The sequence below is a fragment of the Athene cunicularia genome (genome assembly GCF_003259725.1).
Source record: "Athene cunicularia isolate RWA chromosome 1 unlocalized genomic scaffold, athCun1 chr1_part2, whole genome shotgun sequence".
NCBI lineage: Eukaryota > Metazoa > Chordata > Aves > Strigiformes > Strigidae > Athene > Athene cunicularia.
Window position 1 is genome coordinate 15,152,942 of NW_020799092.1, and position 15,997 is coordinate 15,168,938.

Sequence of the window (15,997 nt, forward strand, 5' to 3'; positions counted from 1 at the left end):
TAACAGAAAAACTGTGGTGTGAGATATAGTTTATCTGTAGTTGATCTCAGACAGAGCTTTAGCTTTTCACCCATTTTATAACAAAAGGATTCATTAAACAATAGCAAGAAAGTCTAAAGTTTCACAGTGATTAGCAAATTTACACCATCTGCAAAATAATTTGACCAACAGAGTAGAAGATTAACATGTACACACTTCTAAATGTTCTGGTTTAGATCACAGTTGGTGTTAACTAGAATGAATCCTTTAGCATTGTGACTGTTTGTTTCACTGAGGGATCTCCTTATGCTTCTTCTGTGATTTCTGTTTCTTTTTTACTCCAGCAGTTTTCACTATCACTTTTTATCCTAATAGGAACAGTCTAACAAACCCTTGTTTGCTTACCTAACGTAAATGTGACTGTGCTTTTGATCTGTCCTACAAGCCACTGTATAAATGACAAAAAAATAATGTACAGTGATGATCTGTCTCCCTTGGACAACAAATGTACCAAAATGTTGAAGCAATTTAGATCAAACAATCTAAACAACCTTTTAATAACCACCTGCTCACTTATAGACAAATGAGTTCTATTTCCTTCCTTCTTCCCATCTCCATCTACTTCAAAGTAAAATAAAGTGGTAGCGCAGCCTATTATTTTCCAAATTTCCCTTTCTTTAATGAGCCCTACCTTTGCTGATCCTTCTGAAAGTTCGGAACCATCTAGTCTGGATACTAGCCTATGTCATGGCCAACCCTATGGTCTGATGTTTAACGGGAGGTTATTAGAGTGACACTGGCAGTTTAAAAATCACAGTTTCATGACTCCAAACTTCAGTTCAACCTTTTTGTGACTATTCTTCTACTGGTTTTGTAACCAAGATGCTGAAAGCAGGGAGAAAATATATGAATTCTGCTTCTGGTTCTCCCTCAACACCTCCAGTTCCTCAGTCAGTTCTTGGCCCTCCTAGCTGGCAAGCAACCTCCAACAGATGCCATGTGCATGTGTAATATAATTTGAACTTCAGTTGGAGCCTCCTTTGTGTGATACAGCTGCTCCTATACCTACAAGTACCATCACTAAAACTTTCTTATTGTTAACAATTGCTTCATAGAACAGCTCATGAGTTCTTTTCGGTTGGGTTACCACGTGTGTTTTAGTCACCAAACCTTTCAGAATTTGCACGGGGAGGGAGATATCCAGGATGGCCTGTCAGCACTGCATCTGGGCATAAAACGATACATTTGAGAGAAAGACAACACTGTACTACATTTAAACATTACATCTGTACCTGTGCTTCAGAACAGGTACTATCTACTTCATCTGATTAGATATGCTTGTATTCCTCTCCAAATTCCCAGAGAGAAAATGTCTTTTGTCTGAGGAAAGATAAAAATCTTCTAAACAATACAAACATGTAATCAAAATTGACTCACTGAGTGACAGAGTAATATTCTGGAGATTTTGTTTGATCAATAGTATTCTACTTTGTGTAGCAGCAACTTAGGTAATAAGAGAAACACATTTTTAGTTCTTGTAGGCTTTTAGTCTTTACATGTCACTAGATGAGATGATGAAGTATACACTTTTTACTCTATCTTAAGTTAAGGCTGACTCCTTGTCCATTTGATCATGTATAGGGTTGGTCTTGCACTATTGTATCACTAAGATGAGGAACAGAAGTGGCAAGTCTGGTATACTGGTACTGTCTGGTTTTAAATACTCCTGTTTCTTGAAAGTGGTAGTAGTTACCATGTAGTTACCAATAGTTTAATGCAAGTTACCATGCCCAGATATCACAACAGCACCAGACTGCTGGAGTGTGGATTTTGGGAAGAGGAAGTTGCTGCCATCAGCCCCTTTTTTACACTCACACACAAAGGCAATCCACAGCCCATACAGAGCAAGTCAAAATTTCATTGTCAGTTGTCTTACTTTTGGCATCCACACACCTCACAGCTAATGATTTAGCTCATAGGTTTGGAATGAGCAAAATTTGCCATTTACTTGGCTTAATGTGAGCTACCAGGGAGTGTGTTGCTTGGGAGTGTCCCTACAGCTATCTGTACTACATAACACACACGGTTTTACCTTTAGCTTACCACTCTGACAGACTTCAATGAGTTTTACAATTGTTCAGGTGTCCACAACTACCTGTAGGTGCCTATAAGAATCAGTGTCCCCTTGTGCGAAGCTGCCTTCATTTAAGATACTGCCCATAACTACCTTCCAGCATCTGTTAGGTTGCAATTTCTTCAGAAAGACCAGAAATCGTAGTGCTTGCTTTCTGAAGCTACAGTTGAGAATCTGCATGTTAAGATTTAATATCTAAACACTAAAGAGTGTTTCCTGATGCTGTCTGAGCATCCCAGCCTCTTCAGACAGCTCTATTTTGTTAATCTAGACTTTGTATTTTGTTTATTTCTTTCCGATTTGAATGAAAATTTGGAACATCAGTCACCATTGCAATAATTAAGTAATTTTTAGGGTCTCTTAAACTGCATTTGAGTTTTGCTTAGCTACCAGAGGGTCATTTACTTATCTGCTTCTATATCTGGTTTGGTCAGACCACAGAGACATTCAGAAGAAACCAGAAGTATTTTATTATTAGTCACACTGCTTCCACAAAAAGACAAAGAGTCATTCCTACATTGTGAAACTCTATTACATGTGAAACAAACATGCTTTGTTAAAGAAAGGGCCAAATAAAAAGGGCATTTCTAATTTCATATCCTACTTCTGGGAAAGTTCTGTTGCTTGGCGGAAAAATGGAGCACAAAGGTTTTCAACACCAGAAAGTACTATTGTTTGACCCAGGCTAATGAGCTTTGATCTTTGCATTGACTGTTTTTTTTTACTGAACTGTAGTGATATTACAACTGCAATGACTTTGAGTGAAATCCCTTGAGAGAGATAAAATGTAAAATTCAGATAAATTACTAATATGCATAATTACATATAAAATATGCAGAGAAGAATGAAGTAGAGAATAAATATTACTTCTTTCTCTTTTTTTTTTTTTTTTTTTTTTTTTTTTTTAACTAGTCCTTTGTTCAGGAAAAAGAGTATGAAACAATGAATCAACAATATATTATAAACTGGACAGTCTGGCCTGCACTGTCATCTCTGGAGAGCACTTCACATAGAAGAAATTATCCAAAAGTTGTCAGATCATCTGAATTTTTCACAAGCCTCAGTGATAACCCTTTAGATAAGGCCTCAATAAGGCAGAATGCCTCCCCTGATATCATAAGGATTTTAAGTAGTAAGGCTCCAGATAGAAATCCCTTTGAAATCACCATCGAAACTGTCATTTAATACTGGCGAAAAATCTGAAACCTGAAATGAAGATGGTATGTTAAAAAAGTTACAGGTATTCTTCAGGTGTGTATACATCTGACTCTTCTTTCAGGAGTAACATTCAGGTATTGTCTTTAACCTACTTTTCACATTGTCTTTAAGAATACATTTCTATCATTTCTGCCTAACCAACTTCAGCTGTCAGCAACTTCAAGAGAGTACAATTGGAAAAGAGCAGAGAGATAATAACAGGCTTTCTGGGCAGTCCTCAGGAGGTCTGGTTTGACTGTTTTCAAACATCTGGGTGAGCAATTAAACAGAAAGCTAGCTAAAACTGATCAAGGTTATGTCCTTGTCAAGTCTCTCATTCTACTTTACCTCTAAAAAAATTAAGGAATGGGAGGCACCAGGGAGCAACGTGTGGAGATGCCTCAGGAGGGGGTGAATCAAGGTCGATCTCCCACTGGCTAGGCTCTCATTGAGGGGTCCATCAACAGCCACACACACAGAGAGGGCGGAGTCAGGATCAGGGGCTACCCAGGACATGGGGATGGAGACCACCACTCCATGGCAAAGCTCAGGGAGAGGCTGAGATAGCCCCTGAGGCCAAGGGTTGGTGGGCAGGGGGGGACAGGTGAGACTGCAGTTATGGTCTTTTGGTACCTTCAGGGCCCTGATGGGTGGCTGTGAAAGCCTGTCCACAGGATATGTGCCTGCTGTGGGGAAACCAGCACAGTGCCCTATGCTAAATTGCAATGTAGAGAATAAAGTGAATGTTAATGGGAATTACAGGACCTTGCACAACATCCTTACAAAGAATCCCTACTTCAGTGGGGAACAGGACTGTAGGGAGCTTTGGTGTCAAAAGCAGCTTCTGGGAAAACTGCCTTATTTCTTTGTAAAATAGCACTTAGCACCTTGATCTGACTTCTCTGAAAGTCATGCCACCTTTGATAAAACAGTCAGTTGTATACAGAGACCATGAAAAAATTGGTGATACTGAAGGACATCAAGGCATGTGGTGGTGAGAAGGGTGCAGCATGGGCAGAGACATCCTGAGCAGCAGGACAGGGAGAAACACAGCGTGGATGGGAGCCTGTACCAAGAGGGATAGAAAGGAACTGATGAGTATAGGACAGGGTCACCTGGAGCATACTGTGTGCAGATTTGCGCTGGGTGGCTGCCTTATGGCTGTCTCCCCTGGCATGACCATCCCTTGATATAGCTAATGGAGGGCAAGCACCACTCTCCTGTATGTCCTGCCTAAGGAAGAAAAAACTACTGCCACTTCCAGGCCATATGAGCTTTACCACCCTGTGTGGTAGCAGGATGGATGCAGCCATCCAAGGGCAATGGCTGCTCCAGGGGACAGACAGAAATGACGATGAAGTTGTGAAGCTGTGACTGTTTTCCCTATGTTAATGCTATGTGCGGGACCAAGAGGACAACACTTGCCTTCAGGCTGTGCTGTTTTACATGCTTGCTGGCCTGGAGTAGGTTGTTTGGTTATGCCCAATAAACCAGATGTGACCTATATCCTAACAGATGAAGAAATGTGATGTTGGGTATGGACTTCAGTGGAAAGGATAATGATACCGCCTTGCAGATTTTTAAAGAAAAATACCTTTTAAAAAACACCAAACCAACCAGACTGAATCCACTGGGAAGGCTGAAGAGGACACACAGGGCAATGGCAGACACACACCCTAACTGACTTCACCAAATCCTCAGGATGGTGGATCCCAGGCATCTGTCTATATGCCTGATAGTTGGGCATGAACATCCATGGCATTTTCTTTTGAAGAAAAGGAAACAAGTCCAGGAGGGAGGGATAGTGTTCTGCTGCTTAAGGATCCCAATTAAACTCAGACACCAGAGTGAAACGAGCAGGCGTATTGTAGTAGTGATAACAGTGTAATACAGAAAACATGCAGTAAGAAAAAGCAGAATAGTGCCCTTAAAGCAGCAAACAGCAAAAACCAGGGGAATGCATTAAATCATTACTGCACGAGAGAGAGACTGGACATTAAGAAAGATCCATCCCCACTTGCATACTTTACCATCACCCAGCCCCGCAGTGTCTGGGCAGCCCCGGTTACAGCGAGGGTTTGCAGAGCCTGTCCCGGCAAGGGGGAAATCCTACTCGGTGCGTCCACCCGTAGGTGAGGCTTCCAAAGTCGCTGCAAACGGGCCCAGCCTTAAATACCGGAGATCGACAGGCCAGAATATCTGGGACCTTTGTTTTGAGTGGAAAATTTCTGGTTTCATCCTCCTGTTGGATTCCACCCAAAGCCTGGCCAGGGCTCAGGGGGGGAAACTAAGGGAGTTTCTAACAAGGGAAGTTGGATGCATTCTCTCTTCACTCCTGATTATATTTTGTCTAAGCTGCATCTTTCACTAGCGAGTTTACATACTTTGTTAATGATTACAGACTAAGTTAGCAGATTCGGCTTGGGGCCTTTTGTTCAGGCTTCAGTACTTCAATGCTTTAGCACTTTTTACATCAGCATAAGTGCGTTGTTATAACCTAGTACAATACCTACTAGCACAATGGCTTTCAGTTATAAAATGTACAGGATTCATCTATGGGTCAACTCTGGCTTGGGCCAGTTGTCCAAGCACTAGCACTTCAGGTAGCTCTTTGCATCATCCTCTGAAAGACCAGAGGTGAAAGCTGTGCTTAAAAAACATCTTCCTAGATCAGGTGTAGAAAGAAAAAAGATAGTCAAATCATTATGGAAAATTAGGATTTTATGAATTTTTAAAGTTTGGATTATTTTATGCATTTTTAAGAGTATAATATTTAGTAGAATTCCTTTAGATCCTTTAAAAAAAATAAAAAAATTAATCCTTAGTAGAACCAGCTGATATTTTCACATTAAATGTTTTCAGAGAAAATGAATGTAAAGTATACGTATAGGTACACACACATTCTGAAATGGTAGAGGTTGCCTAAAGACATTTAAAAGGACAGTCATTAATTTACTGGAGTGAAGAAAGATTGGTGAAGCAAGGGTATTTCTGTTTCAAAAAATTATTTGTTTCAGAAAAAAAAAAATTAACCCAAAATTCATTTTGTTTTTTTGAAATTATTCTCTACATAGCAATTACTATGACTTGCAGTTTCCTTTCCTTCAGCTTTATTCTAAACTATTTAGTAACTTTAAGAACACCAAGATCCAGAAAAAAAATGTTCCCTGACCCCAAATTATTTTTTCTTATTGCCTATCATCAAAAAATTAAACTGTAATAAATCGTTATATCATGATGGTAAGCACAGGGGCAAAAATAGTCACAAATAATTCTGAGAAAACAAAGTATTAAAAGCTAAAAAATTATCTAAAATGTTCTTGAGTTTAAAGGGATCTTGATTTAGGTAAATGATTGTCCTCTTTTAAGAATTCAACAAGGTCATTAATTTACATTTCTAATCTCTCCTTTACTTAAAGATCATAATTCCTTAGCTACTTAATGTATAATACTTCACAAAATTTTAAATTAATTCATGCACACATTATTTCTTTTCATTTATCATAGTTGAAGCTAATTAATTCACATGTTTCTGTAAGGCCTTTAGAGGAATGAGCTATATGAAAGAATTACGGGGTTTTTACAATGAATGAGATAAGGCAAAGTGATAATTTATTGAATGTTCTCGTCCAGATTTTTATCTCAATTGCATCATGTTAAATAGCAGTACTGAATAACTGAGTGTAGAATTGAAATCACAACCTGGTCATCAGCGGCAGTAATTCAGTAGTTTAATACCTTCTAGCAGTGTGCTTTCACAGATGTTTATTGGTACTGCAAGGACAACCAGTTTGTGGCAGCTTTGACAGGTCAACCAACTCCAAAATGATACTTCTTTGAGGACTAGAAAGAAATCCTCCTTTGTCATATTTTTTTCAGTGCTTTTATTTTTACATATTGTCCTGAACTAGTGCTGCTAGAAACCATGTAATTTTGATTTTCCAGATGAATCAGACGAGGAAACATTGGAGGAGTATCTACGATAACAGCCTTTATGGAAGAACTCAATATTATCTAGTCTTTCAAGTTAACCATAGACAGAACTGATGAACACTAAACATTCAGTTTAGTAGTAGAGACATAAGGATATCTTGGGTTGAAATGAAGATTGTGATTTAAAAATTGTAGAGAAAAGAGAGGAAAAATAGTTGGGTCAACCCAGAACAGTTGATCCAACTGAAATGTTTTGATTTATGAAATGAGTGTTTTAATGCACTTTTTCTTCTTAATTGAAAACTGGTATTTCAGGAAAAAAATAAATCAGTCTTTGACACACTAGCAAAGCATTTCCAAACCAAAAAATTATGTTTAAAAGACTGAAAATGAATATTTGAATTAATATTTCAAGCAAATACTTTGATAGTTCTTAAACTAATGAAAAGAACTTTTCAATTTTTTTTTGTCACCTGACACGTCTTCCAAATTCTGAGGGGTTTTATAATTATTTCCAATTCCTTTGAAAGTTTTGTAGATAAATTCAACTGTCAAAAAGGCCTTCAATTTTCATCTTCACTATTAGAGTAAATATATTTTTTTCTTAAAATTTACCTGCCTTTGATTTGAAAATGAACCTGAGGTTTTGCACAAAACAATTAGCTTTTTTTTTGTTTCAAAATTTGCTTTTATTTCTCCTCACTGCAGAGAAAAGCTTGAATTACAAAGTGTCCACAAGCAGAATAAAAAAAGACATTTACTTCATTGTCTTTTCAACCTTAGATCTAGAAACTACTGCTTGTAACTTTGATCTTTGACTCACGGTTTGAACATTTGCAGTTGACCCTGAGTTGCAGCAAAGTGGAGAGTAAACAGCAGTAGACGTACCCTGGCACTCCGTAAGGACAATTATCATACTCCTCCATAAACTCAGTGAAAAGATTTCTGCTGAGCAGAACTCTTTACAATTTTTATTTTAAATATAATGCCTAACCATGTCTCTGACAGCACTGTCACTTTTCATATGAATGTCTAGGTCAGACTTACGGACAGAAGAGAGATTTTGGACAATTTAATTCTGTTTCCGATGCATATCAGCATGTCTGAGTGCCTGCTGTTTGAGTACATGAACAATTTAAAGTGCACGCTACACTAGCTAGAAACTGTTCCAATCTTCCAGACTGATTTATTGAGCAAGGCCCTCAGTTATACCCGGGCCCTATTTGCGTGCACAAAAAAAAAAAAATAGAGCAGCATGCAGAGGCTTCCAGAAACCCACCATTCATTCGGGACTGCCACCTCTGCAGCACAGGCAGCACGGGAGATAAACTCACAGGAGTGCCTCCCAAGCTCTGCTCCAGGTGTTGTGCCAGAGCAGGCGTGCAGTGGGGCAAAGACTTGGCTTAGGGTGCTGTCACTGTTGAAATGGCATTGTGGTGCACTTGTGGATACAGCAGCAAAGTCAGGCAGGCCTGAGTGTCTGGGTAAAGAGGAAAAAAAGAGGTGGAAACTCTCTAGCTACCAGAGCCACCCAGAAGCAGCAGTGCACAGAAGTGACTGAAAATCATTTGCACCACTCCACCTCAGTGCTGGGGACTTTAAATGGTATGTTTCAGAATCACACGCATTCTGCTTAGGTATGGAGAAGAATTTTATCTTTTTTTCCCCAGAGGACATGGGCTTTGCTATATGTGCAGCTGCTGAAGAGAATACAAGTCTAGAACAGCAGCAGAGCAGCCTGGGGTTGTTTTATTCTCCAGTGGGAGTTTTTCTGACTCCTGATGTTACTATTAAAAAACATAAAAGATGTTACTATTAAAAAAAAATGTATCAATTGTATTTAAAAAAAACCCAAAGACAAACAAACAGGAAAAGGTGGCAGAAATGTGTTTATAATCTCATCTTTTTACCACATATCCATATTATAGTTTCACATTGAGGAGAATTTACAGGTCCCTCAAAGAATCAATTCACTTTACATCATATACAGTAGCTCAAGTTCTCTTTGAAACACATCAGTGGCATAAATGCCTAATGTTTAACTTCTGTCCTAATGCATAGTAATTCCTTATAATACATACCGGATTCATTAATTGACTAGTATTTCTTGTGCAAAAATCATCTATACTACTTCTGTGTATCCTCCAAGAAATAATTACGTGGATAAATGTAAGTCTTTCTTAGAAAAAAACAGGGTTTAAAGGAAGCTCCTGCTCTCTTCAGGAAACAAAAGGTACATGAGTTACAATTGCTTCTTTCTGAATTGTTCAGTCAGCTTAAAATACAGTATAAAATATTAAGGGCAAACTTTTCTGTTAATTAATTCATTATGATTAGGTAGTTTTTGCTTTAGTTTCTAATTTAGGCAGATTTAAATGGATAGTACCCCCTGCATAAATATTACACTTATCTATTTAGTGTCATTTTAGCTTTGTTAGCATAGCATCGCTACTTAAAGAAGAATCATTCTCCTCATGACTATCCTATTAGAAGCTCATTTCTCATGGGAATATATCATCAACGGCCTCCAGTTTTGACCAAGGCAAGTAGCACCTGGAAAGAAGAGTTTAAAAGGCTCTTACAGGTGTCGGTGTTGTCTGACCATGCAGAGTCACTCCTGGGAACTGACAGCTTCACTCGTGTCACCGCAGCAGCTCAGCTAACCTGAAGACATTAAGCACTCAGCCAAGAGGTTGAGGGAGATGGAGTTTCACAGGGAGGAAACTGCCTTCCCCTCCCAGCTGTGGAGACTGTACCAGCTTCCACGGCAGCTGCCCAGCAGCTATCCAGGACAATTAAAGAGAGGACGGATGCATGAGTGTGGGCTCCAAAAAACATCATTTGAAGTGAAATCTTGATGATAAGAGTCATAAAGCTTGGTACTCCATGGCCAATTTTACTGTTTTGCTAGAGAGAGGCTAATAAAAAAGGCATTGTTCAGAAGTACATTTTATGTGAAGTTTTATGTGAAAATGGAGATTAATTTTTAATATTGTGATGCTAACTTTGTGATATCAGAGTGAAAATAAGAATTCCAGCTTTTCCATACTGTCCCTTGCAATATGATGCAGGCTTTCTGGAAGTGTGACACCATGTTGAGGAAGAAATTAAGTTGTCTGGGGCTTATTGGTGCTATTTCAATTGCATTTGGAATTAATTTAACATTCTCAAAGGGGCACGGGGTGAGAGAGGAGAGGTTGAGCAAGTAGCACTCACTAGGGTTTGGAAGGGTTTTTTTAAGCTTTTCTCCACAACCTATTTCACTTTTTCAAAGAAACACTTATCCCTGCATAAGCCTTTGAACTGAGATCCCATGTCTTCATGGAAAACATTAAATGTTGAAGAATTATTTTAAAATCTGATTTGACAACAGTAGCATTATCATGAGATTAGGAAATGATTTAGCTGTAAGACTTTGTAAGTCTTTGCAACATGACCAGTGGCATAAATGTTCATGCATTATTACTGACTCCAGCTGAAGGAAAACAGAGAAATAAATGTGAATAAACACAGTGACAGAAACAGTAACACTTGGACCCAACGGTGATTTGTGACCACTGGGCACACTATTTTTTCCTAGTGGTTTAGTCATTTGTTGCCAGTGACAAAATTACTTACTGACCTCAGAGTGATACCGTATAAAGTACTCCATAGTTTTTTGATTCAGAAAGGCTTCTGGAGCTCTGTGTGAATGCTGTTAAACTGTATCTAAAAAATTATTGATGATAAGGGTCTATCCGGAGGCAAAGGGATAAAGGAATGTTCTCTTCTCTGTCCTATTGTGATGGATAATGCAAAGAGATATATGATTTCTACTTTTCTCCATGAAAAAAGAATTAGCTCAGGAATCTTTCTTACTTCCCAGATACCTGAATTCCTCAACATCTGTCACAGAGCAAATGTGACAAGATTGTGAATTACATGAATATCATGCAGTTTAACCTTTTAAAATTTCCTTCCTCAAAGTTTCAGTGAAGGAGAAAAACAAACAGGACCTGTTACAGCTGAAGTAAGATCACCAAGAATCTCAGGGTCTGACCTAGCTTAGATTTTATGAAATGGCAATGGCTCATTAGGTGGAGGAAGAAATTTATGTTTTCTTCTTTGGTTTTAAAATGTTGTGGATGGAGTGACACACTTCACTCGTAAGAAAGAAGTAACAGTATGTATATTGATGTTAAAAAGGGATTTTAACGAAGTTTGACAGTAAATGCAAGAGTGGTTTAACAAGATTCGATGACAAGGTTCACTTGATGCTACTGCATAGAGGACAGCCAGACAAAACCATCAGGGAGACCCTCGTGTTGTGTCACAAGGTTCAGAATGGACCCTCTTGCTTTCTAGACTCCTTCTCAGAGAGGAGTCTAGGTGCAGCTGGATCCACTCCTAATCCCAGACTTGGTTGATGGTTTATATCTAAAGGATAATACATGCACAATCAATCCTTTATATCAGTTAATTAGGATTTCAAAGTTTAAGGTGCTATTAATCACTTACCAAAAATCTGTTGTGACAAGGAATCTCTCAGCCTTGAGAAGTAACCTTGAGAGGTGTCCCTACTCAAGGGGAGATCCTGGCATGCAGCCCACTGCCATGCAGAAGAGTTCAATGTGCCCTGGGTTGTCCACTGTTTATGGAGTAAGATAATTGACTTACATTTACATACAGACTACAGAAGTTAGTTTCTTCCAAATTTGGTGTGAGTCAGACATTGACCAGCACCATGATTATTAGGTGGGCACATTGTTCCAATTAGCCCTTGGATATTGTATTGTTATCTGTCTCACCTGAATCCACTTTGAGCTGGATGCAGCCATCACAACCAGATGCATCTATTATGATCGCCACTGGTGGTTACCACTTGAAGACGTTTATGGAAATACAGGTTGGGTTGGGGGATGCAGAAAGCACACTGCCACACAAAATGCCCAGATTGGAGCTTTAGACTGGCTATATTTCAATTTGCATAGAAGAGGCTACTATGGTAACCTTCTTTGTGTTGCCAGGGCAACCATTTAATAATAATTAGTTCCTTTAAAACTAATTCATCTTGAATAGATCATTAAAGATTACACACAACACTTCCAAAAGGTGTGAACTTTCTGTGGGAAGGATTTACGCTACCATCTATGACGCATCAGAAACGCAACCATTTTTTCTTTTTGTTTTGGGGCTTTTTTTTTAAAACAAGGAGGCATGATTACGCCTCTTGCCATATCCCCATGTATTTATATGACTTGTGTTCCATATACAGTCTCCACAATATTTTTGTGCTTCCAAAATATACACTCAATATTATAAAATTTCAACGGGACAACACCAATTCAGATCTCTCAAATTAATGAGTGTCTTCATGTCCTTATGACATTCTGCTCTAGCAGAAAACTGCATGCAGAAAAACTGTTTTTCCACCACCTTCAGTAAGAAGGAATGAGTTTTATTGCTGTCAAAGGGCATGTGTTACACTGCACTGTGTACTGGAGGCACCTTGGTCAGACATGGCCATGAGATGTTTGGGTAGGACTGGTCTTGGGAGCCCACGGCTGGGCTGGGCAGGCTTGTGGGAAGCTGGAGACTAGTCCTGCTGTGGCATTTCTGGGGCAGGGGCTGATAACTAGGAGCTGAAATGGGGTCCTGTGCCATGGACACAAAATCTGAATTCAGATCTAAGCTGCACACATCAGATGTGAACTTCATACCACTGGAAATTTCACTCTATGTATATTCAGTTAAAAGACAATTCAATAGCTATGAAACTTGAGTCTGAATCCATACTTGCTCCCTTAATTTACTCACCAGGAAAGCAGCTTTTATAGACAATATTCTTTACTAGCCTCACTGCTCAGCGGGAGTTGGAAGCTAAGGGTGAGGAAACCCTCCCACTGATGACATTTTACTACTGATCACCTCAGTTTAGTGGTTAATATTCAACTGAAACACTTACAAACCTGAACTTTCCCATCAGCGTTCTGGAGCATCAATACCTCCCTTTGAAAACTTAACTTGAGCTGCCACAGACAGTCTCTTGCAACAAGCAGAGTACCTCACCATAAAACTGAAAAGAGGTTTGCCCTGCCTTTCCCTTAACTTTCTGAAGATTTTGTGTGCAAGGTGGTTAACATAGTTTGCTTTCAGGAGTGAAAATGAATCCCCACACTGGGGCTTTGGTACGTGCAAAGAGTGACAGATTTCACAGTGGCCTGACATTTAGTTTCATATATTCCTGAGTCCTATGCAGAATTTCTGATTTAAATTTCATCTGCTTTGTGATTTGAGGTTATGTTTATGTGGTGCAAATTCAAACGGTACTCTGGACTGCGTGAGAGTGCTTAGAAGCAACACTTCTCCCTCCTCATCCACACTCAGACCACAGCCAAGGAGATGAGTCTCTTTATCTCTTATTCTCCCCTGCAGTCACCTGAGGAGGGAGATGATGAGAAATGGGAAACCCTCTGAAACCAGTGCCCCTGCAGCTCAGAGTAGCTGGGGGAGTGCAGATAAAAGAAATTACCAGTGTAAGGAAATGGAATGGAATGGAAAGGAGAAGCACAGCTGAGTCACAGCTATTTCACTGATGTGTTCAGACACTGCTGAGCCCTTCCCAGCACAGTGACACCACACAGGTAAGCAGATTTCCAAACCCCACAAGATGAAATGGCTAAAAAGTGCACAAATCTGTCCTTGTTGTAACATGAGGCTGACACAATTAGCCTGAGAGTCTGTTTTCTGATGCCTGTAGCTATTCTTGAAGACATTCCTTTAAAATGTAACCAGAATAATGGTGAGAACACAACAATCTTCTAATCACCATCAATTTATCTGGCTCTTCGTAGATCATGAAATATTGGGTACCATCTGGTGAAGAACCCTTTCCCCTCCCCCTCATCACTTTGCTTAAAGCACTGATGAATCTGTCTGACTAGGGGCTGTAAAAGGAAAGCAGATGGCACACTTATCACCCGAAATCCAACCCCCCAACCTTGTCCTTTACAAGTGTCTCTGGTGAGGAGGCAACTTGCTAATGATAGCAATTAGCATCATAGAAATACCAGGAAGGCCAGAACCTTGCAGACAGCATTTCTGATAAGCTCAGGGATTGATGCTTTTGAAGCCATTCAGACAGGTAGAAACCATTAGTGTCTAATGTTAATTCATCACAACTAATCAGGTCCTATGGGTTTTTACTTAGATGTAACAGTAGCTCACTAGTAAATGCTAAATCAAGGAAAAAAACCTCAAACCAGAGAGCTTTGTCTTTTGTCACAGTACAGGAGTCTCACATTTTTGTTTATTACTCTCATGCTATGTGGATGTTCAACATCCAGCTGTCTTGTGTATATTGTGGTTTGGTGAAAGTCACCCCTTCTTTAAAGTAACTTGTTCCACTAAAGGAGGGGAGAAACAGTTCACAGCAATTTAATTGGATGAACCTTGTGCATAGCAATTAATTTCAGTATTGCTTTAGCCTGGAATTTTATTCTGTAATTGCATGATTCCTTGAGAAGAATGCAGTGATAGGAAGCGGGGTGCCTGGTAAGAGCAGGACAGGACTTTCAAGGAACTGCAGTCTGCAGAAGACTAATTGGTGAGTGTCCTTGCAGCCACCTGCATAAAGTGAGTACCTTTCCTCATCTTGATTTATCAAGATTACTAATCAAGAAAATAAATTCAGAAGATGCAACATTTGCAACCAAGTTTCATTATAAACTCAACTTTGGCTCACTCTCTACAGCTCAAAGTTTTCATCACAACACTGATAAAATGCCTTTTTCTGAAATTGAGGAACTCTACCAATTCCCTAGTGAAACACCTCTCTTTTTCAGTGCACTTCTCAGCCTAAGTGCCATAGCCCCTTGTAGATGATGTGGAAAGAATTAAGATTAATTCTTGCTTTGACAAATGACCCTGGATTTTGTCCTGGTAGCTCTGAGTGGGATAAATCCAGAAAATGACAATTCTAAAGATCATTTCAAATTCTTAGCAGTCTGAGTGGTGAAGGACCCTAACAAGCTTCAAGGAGAATGACAGTTTATGGCTGAGAACTCACCTACCATTTAAATCTGAATGAAAGTTGATCTCTATGTTAGGAAAAATATTTATCTAATAAAATTGAAACAAATCAGGGAAATACCTTTTGAATTCAACCATGCTTACTCTCCAAACACTCATGTTATAATTTTAATTTACAAGTTATTGTTATGTAATTTAGAGTCCTCACAATTTCATTTTAACCTGAAAATGTGGTGTTTATTTTGTAAGGTGGATATTTTATAGATATATGTAAAGTGAGTATATATTTTATGATTGCATCACCCCTCACTTTTAAAGAATTGGAGCTAGGAGAAAATTAATACCTAGACCTGAAATAATGAGTAGATGTATGTATACATACAAATATATCCCTATACACATATTTTCCATTTCTCTTGAGTGGTTCAGGTCTTGGGGCAGGTCAGCAACCTGTGGTGAAATTAATGCATTGTCTCATTCATGCTCCTGACAGAAATTCATCACCACCCACAGTGACTGGGATTACCAAGTGCCTGGGCAGATAAACTGGGGACTGCCACTGAACACTGTTTGATCCCTCATGGTTCTCCCTCTGGTCAGAAAAATGGTGCATTAGAGACACAACATCTGGGATCTTGTGCTGTCACATTTGTTCAGAAGATCAGTAGAAGACCTCTGTTGACAAGGCAATCTGTTACTTTTTATAAGCAGTAAATTCACTTAGCAAAGCATGAAGAACAGGAA